The sequence below is a fragment of the Danio aesculapii genome, chromosome 9 (assembly GCF_903798145.1).
Source record: "Danio aesculapii chromosome 9, fDanAes4.1, whole genome shotgun sequence".
NCBI classification, from domain to species: Eukaryota; Metazoa; Chordata; class Actinopteri; order Cypriniformes; family Danionidae; genus Danio; species Danio aesculapii.
Genome location: NC_079443.1, coordinates 26775988 through 26783152, shown reverse-complemented (window position 1 = coordinate 26783152; position 7165 = coordinate 26775988). Strand labels below are relative to the sequence as shown.

Sequence of the window (7165 nt, the reverse complement as noted above, 5' to 3'; positions counted from 1 at the left end):
TGTGACTTCAGACTTAACAAGCGGATGCAGTTTAACAAGTGAATATTCATCGTAACTTGACAAACTGGACACATTCTTTCATGGTCTGTCTATATTTGTACATTATATTTCCATTGACTGTCATAAAGGAAGGATTTAGAAGTGCATTAAGAGTACAAACAAAATTGGCAGGCATGCACTCAAAGTGTAATGTATAATATAGAAATATAGCTATATATTACTCATTTATATTACTAATGGAAAGTAATTGTTTTACACTTGTAGTGCATCACGGTCATGCAAAGATGCTATTTAATAAATAAGGCCCTAAGCACACAAACCTAGGTATTTTCAAAAAAAAATTCTAAGCGGTTTGGCTGTTTGTCCACAGTAAAATGCAGTATAAGGTGACTGAAACCAAAACTTTCTGAAAACTTTCCAAAACTCTGTGTACAGCATGGTCGTGTGGACACTACAACCAGAGTTTTTGCCTCATGAGGTCAGCATGCATGCTGTTTTCTCTTTTGTGATCAGCCAACATGGCTGGGTTCACACCAGACTGCATGTTGAGGTGAAAATTCCATATGTTCACAACAAACACATATTCTGTGTCGTCTGCACCGCGGGATGGTAATTTGCCTCTGTCTTCCATTTGCAACTTTCATTTGAACGTTCCATCTATTGGTTCGCCGTGCCCTTTGTGATGTTTTATAAACAAATTTCGGGAGGAGCACGCGCAGAAGTTTCAGTATCAAATACGTCATTGACAATTATTCTATTATCCAATCAGTTCTTGACCAAACCCCTATATATACAAAAGCTGTCTTACCTGCAGCATCTTACGACTTTAGCATCCCTCCACCACCCTGTCACCTCACCTCTTAAGCATTACAATCCCGGGGGGAGCGTTCTGGGGCCGGGCTAGAGCTCAGAGCCCTCTCCCCGGACAGCACGCCAAATGCACTTTATTCTGAAACTATTGCAAGTGTGAACTCGTGAATCATTCATTAATTAATTTTCTTTTCGGCTTATTCCCTTTATTAATCTGGGGTCGCCACAGCGAAATGAACCGATAACTTATCCAGCACATGTATTACGCAGCGGATGCCCAGGCGGATGCCCAGGCAACCCATCTCTGGGAAACATCGATACACACTCATACACTATGGACAATTTAGCTTACCCAATTCACCTGTACCGCATGTCTTTGGACTGTGGGGGAAACCAGAGCACCCGGAGGAAACCCACGCAAACGCGGGGAGAACATGCAAACTTCACACAGAAACGTCAACTGACCCAGCCCAGGCTTGAACCAGCAACCTTCTTGATGTGAGGCGACAGCACTACCTACTGCGCCACCGCGTTGCTGGCGCGCCCTTATCATGCAAGACAAAGAAAGTTTTCAATGCAGTGCATTTTCAGTGAGAATCTATTTTTATTTATTTATGAAACTTATTTCAAAAGCTCAGTTAGGCACGACCATTTCTACTCCAAACATTTCTACACCAAACTTCTTAGACTACAGCTCTGCACAGAAAGTTTGGCCAGAGGAGAAATGGTCATGCCCAACTGAGCCTGGTTTCTCTCAAGTTTTTTTTTTGTTTTTGGTTTTTTTGGTTTTAATTTGTCGATTTTTGTCAAGTTTTGTTCCTCGCCACTGGTTTGCTTGGTTTTGGGATTTTTGGAGCTGTGCATCCATGGATTTGCTCTTCAGTGTTTGAGCTTTCAGCAGTGAAAATTAAGCCACACTGAACTGAACTAAACTTCTACTCTGAAAACTGGACTGACACAATTTCAATTTACTAGTACTTCATTGTTAAGCTGCTTTGACAATCTACATTGTAAAAGCGCTATAGAAATGAAGATAAATTGAATTATGATATTAATTGATTCAATGGTGCTGTACCAGGTCAATGCACACTAGTATTGGGTATGAAAAAGTAGCTTAAACAGAAAAAATTAATAAAACTTAAAACTGTACCAAAAAATAATGGCTGCTGTGAGGTTAAAGGTACACACCTGATATTTCCTGCTTTTCCTGCTTGTAATTGGCCATGTCTGACGCTTACATTTTTAAAGCCGGGGGAAGTGTGGCATTTATCCTTATATAAATACACAACGCTGTCCAGGATGCAACAGCTGTCGAAGATTTATATGCTGCATGCCAACTAGTGCCGCAAACTTGTATCATTCAAGTGTAAATGCCCAGACCACAAGGTACCTGCAACATGTCACTCACTATATTTGTTATTTGAACAGACGTGAGTTGACAGCATGAAAGCCAGCAAGAAACATGCATAAGTGACTTGTGACAGTATATTTTTAGCTTAATGTCGTCCATTTACCATTTCAATCACAGTCATGATTTGTAGAGGATACATTTTCATAGCTACGGAAATGTTGCAGCATAAACTCAAAGTGAGTGTACATTAACTATTTAAAAATGTAATGCTTAACGTAAATCGTACTATCATTTGTATTTAACAAATCAAGCAGTTCTCGTTTTCATATAAAACCTTAGGATTCATCGGAAATCGAGAAGCCTATAAATTACACGAAACAATCGAGTTCCCCAAATCACCACTCGAGTTCCCTAAAGACTTGTTCCATTCTGTCGTTTCACATTCTCTGTCAAGTTTTTCCCTTTTAAAAACACACACACACACAAGCAATGCAGTACCAAAATGTACACTGTGATTTTCTCATTGAAAAATTGCAGTGAGCACCTATGAAAAGCTTCAGAATTGTATTTCCCCACATCATTTATTTTCTTTGGGCTGTCGAGTCTTTCTCCCATACTTCATGCTTTGGCTGCGGTGAGCTGAGAGAGAACAGGACACGCCTAAAAAACCCTAAAGTGTCTCTGGTGGCCGGTGTCAGTTGTGCACAGAGATTGTGGTCCTTGGCCTCGACCCAAGGATTAGGTGTTCCAGGGAAGAGAGATTTCTTGGCCCTCACCAATCCCCAAGAGTGCTTTGGGAATTGTGTGTTTGTGTATATGTGCCTTTTTCCTCCTCCATTCCCACCTCCTCTGCACTTGAGTTTTACGCCATCTTCCTCCTGCCCACGATAGCATGCGGATGGCATAATCAAGGCCTGCCCTGGCTGGGTGGGTTTTAAGAAGACTGACAAAATGTAGCTTGGATTGTGATGGAGGACAAATCTAGAGATATAATCAAACAGAGCGGGAGAGTGAGAGGGGGGGGAGTGAACGGTAGGGGATCTTGGGCAAAGGAGGTAAGACAGGATATGAAAACAATAGACTCATTGTAAGAGATGATAGAGGGATGAGAAACAGATCAGTGGAATGCAGCACCATCTACAGGCTAATCATGATCACAAGAGGACATTCTGAAGTGGGTGGGATGGCTTTCCTTTTGAGAGTGGATATCAAATGTGATTGGGAAGAATAAATGATGAATTCATTGTAGTGACACGGATGAAATCGCTTTGATAAGAGATGGATTATGTCGGTTTTATATCTGCAACATGAGAAGAAGTGAGTCATTTTGAAACCCTTTGATGTGTTTCCACATACAGTAAAAGGCTTCAAAAAACAAGAGAGAGGTGACCTAAAGTGACAAAATGTATTCTTCTCCATTTCCTGCATTTTTATGGGCTGCACAAAAGGAGCTTGAATTTCAAATGGAAAAGCAGTATGAATGCCAGCTCTGACGCTTCCGTTTCGCTCCTAAGTCTCTTTTTCTGTTCTCCAGGTGACCATTTTTCTAGCCCCACCACCTTTCCTGTGCCAAAAATGCCAACTGTAACAACAAAGAGTGGCAGATGCCAAGGGAATCCCAGACGAATGACCTCCATGAAGCCGACCTACCAAAGAGAAGCAAATATTTACCCTGCGTGTTTGAACCCATGGCACAGTGCCATGACTGTCCCTCAGAGCGCATACCGGGCCGATAGGTTTACCAGCCTTTAATTTAACTCCCTGGGAGTCTTGGGTATACCCTACGTGACACCAGTTAAAGGCTTTTCGATTATCGATGATTGCATCGTGGAGAGGAAGACATCAGGACAAGGCATGTTTGGGAAATATGAAAGCAATTTTCCAGGTTCAGTACTAGTTAACGTCAATCATAAATTTCATTATCACAAAAATTAATTTCCTTAAAAATAAATAAATCAAACATGCATAAAATGTTATAAAGGTCACTGCTGACGTACCATAGCCATAAGGTGCAAACAATATGCATGCTAATGTATTTATTTGTAATGAAATTATTTAATTGTAAAAAATTATTACATGAATATTAGGGATGGTCCCATCAATCGGCCGATGATCACATTTTATGACTCGATCGGTACTCGCCAATCTGGCCAATCTCATGAATCAATCGCAGGTGTTTGTTTATGACTTTACATAGAGAGGAATCAGACATGCTAGTTGAAGAGCAAAATATTGCAATGGTCTTGTATGTATTTAGGCCTTTTTCATATATAAGAACTAAAGTTCTGTGTTTTTGACTATTTCAAGTTCACTAAAACCTGGCTAGACATTTTAATGAAATAAAAAATGTTAAAATAATTTTTTTTTAAACTTGAATATCTAATCATATACCTTTTCGTAATATACTTACAGCAATAAAGAAATATGTATTTATAGTTGTGCATTTTAAGTTCTTATGAATCAATTATGCATTCCAAACTATTTCTTCATTGAGACATATTGAGTTCTTCTTCAATCATTTGCAATGTATCTAAATTGCTTTGTTAATCATTCTTCTTACCAATTTTTAATCTGTTTTATCTATTATTTTCTGTAAAGCTGCTTCTGACCATAACTTGGCTATACTAAAAAGGTATATGAGACATGTTTATGGTATTATATGAAACATCATTCATTCTCTAAGGTAAGGAGAAAACTCCACTAAAGGTTCATACTTAGAGGGAAAATGTGCTTTAAGCATTATAAAGCTTAAAGTATCAGAATCGGTACTCGGTATCAGCTGCAAAAATCCTGATCGGAGCATCCCTAAATAAATATAATTGTAAATCCTATAATGTTACATGAATTAAGATTTACGTAATTTTATTATGTAAAATAAAACAAAGAAAACAAACATGTAAATACATAAACAAACCGCATATACATAGTTGCCAAGGAAATTTCTCATTTTCCTTTAGTGTAAATTAAGTGAATTTGACTTATAAATGATTCTAAAATGGCATTGAATTAAACTATTTAAGATATTTTATAAGAATCCATCTTATAATCTATAAAACAAGTTGATAATACAAGTTTCTGCTTGCAAACCACCAAATTCTGCATTATACACCTTTTTGTTTAAGCAAATATAAAAAAAAAAACATATGTTTTTGTGATAAAGTTATACAGCAAATGCTGCCAAGTGAGCTAAACTTGTATTTAATCCAGAATATTCCTCTATTCTTTTTTCATTTTTTTAAGTTATACTTTTATTTTAATCAAACATTTAAAATTTCTCAAACCCAATGTTAAAAAGAGATCTTATTATAACTAGAGCTAACTTATTTCATTCAGGTCCAGCTCATCCCAGAGCTCAGCCACCCTGAGACCAGTGTCTCCTTACGGGACACAAACTTCAAAGTCCATTTTGGAGGGACTGATCTGAAGAACGCGAACCAGTCTCTGATAACCAACACAGCAGTCGGGATCAGTGGAGAAGCCACCAAATGAGATCTCCTGGGCATCAAACACACACAATACATAAAATATGTGCATATCATATTAATGTGCGGTTCTATTCTTCTGTCGAGGTGAAGCTGGATGAAATATGCTGACTTTCTTGACTGAGCATGATTTACTTATCTGTCATCTTTAAACAATATTACACAAAACACACATATTAGTTGTAGTTTTCCTTGAATCTTTGACTTTTGCAAGCATTTCCAGGTCATATAGTGCGAGACAATGCATATAACCCACCTGTGCACTCAGTGACCACATAACCCATAATACTCCATCAGATTACCATCAAGAAATGAGCTCTCAAATCAGACTTTAATCCCTCAGGAGAAAAAAACAACAGCAACATGCCATCATACTGTATACGACAGCTGTGCAAGATCTCAACCTGGAAGAAGAAAATGACCACTTTGTTGCTGTGTCAGCCATCATTTTAACGAAATATCTGACTTAATCTGATAAAAGGACACAGATTAGGTGCAGTGCAAATTGAGGAACTATGATAAACTTTGAAATGTCAGTCTGGATTAGGGTATTGTCCTTTAATCTCACTCCCACCGTGCTGGATCGTAATCCCTGTCTCCTGTAGGAGCAGTTGTCAAACACATGATGGGAAAAGGGGGTGGGGTGGGGGGGCAAAAACAGAGATGCGTGCAATGTGTTGAGCTCTATTGAAAAATTAAATATCAGAGGATTGGAGCAGATATGGAATCAATCACTAGAGCTATTGACTTTATGGCTGTACTAGGATCTAGGACACACTAGACGATTTTCAAACCTTTCAAATTTATAACCATGGGAGGCCATGGACATAGGGACCATTTCAATTTATTTTAAACGTTAAATCCTCCAAACACACCTGCAAATTGTATTAAATCTCACAAAACCAAAATAAAAAACTGAAAATGGAAGACAACTGACGTAACCAGTGCATGTTTCCTGTGCATTGTGTTTTACATGAAGAAACAAAAACGTTAAAAATGTTTGTGACCTCCATGTTTCAGCAATAAAAGTAAAAATGATCTGGTTGGTGACCCTTGCTTGCTTTCATTGGCCAATGAAATGAGTCATGTTTTAATTAAACTATAGCGCTTTATACCAAAACTACATACATCAAACTTGTTTTATTATGGATATTGACATTGGTGTTCGGTCAATAAATACTGATATCGCTTTTATAGCATGCATATTGTTTGCACCTTATGGCTATGCTACATCAGCAGTGACCTTTGTAACATTTTATGCATGTTTGATTTATTTATTTTTAAGAAAAGTGAATTTTTGTGATATGAGACCATGAGTCATAAATATCAAATATGAGTGATATTTATAATTTAGGATCTAGGATGCTCTTACTTAATCAACAGCAGTAAAATAATGATAATGACACAATGTAGACCATGTTCTGTACATAACAATGTTCTGTACAGATTACTTTTTACCACTGATCTCTGAATGCATCTGAATATATGACATTTGTAAACTACATATGTCATGTTTTTTCTC

At 37.7% G+C, this 7165-nt stretch overlaps 1 long non-coding RNA gene across 1 annotated transcript; it reads left to right on the top strand.

Moving 5' to 3' along the window:
* The first annotated feature begins 3133 nt into the window (after nucleotides 1-3133).
* LOC130235090 (uncharacterized) lies at nucleotides 3134-6276 on the top strand. The gene is made up of 3 exons (XR_008838364.1): nucleotides 3134-3478; nucleotides 3696-4046; nucleotides 5495-6276. It is a non-coding gene; the product is annotated as an uncharacterized LOC130235090 (long non-coding RNA).
* Nucleotides 6277-7165: the final 889 nt, after the last annotated feature.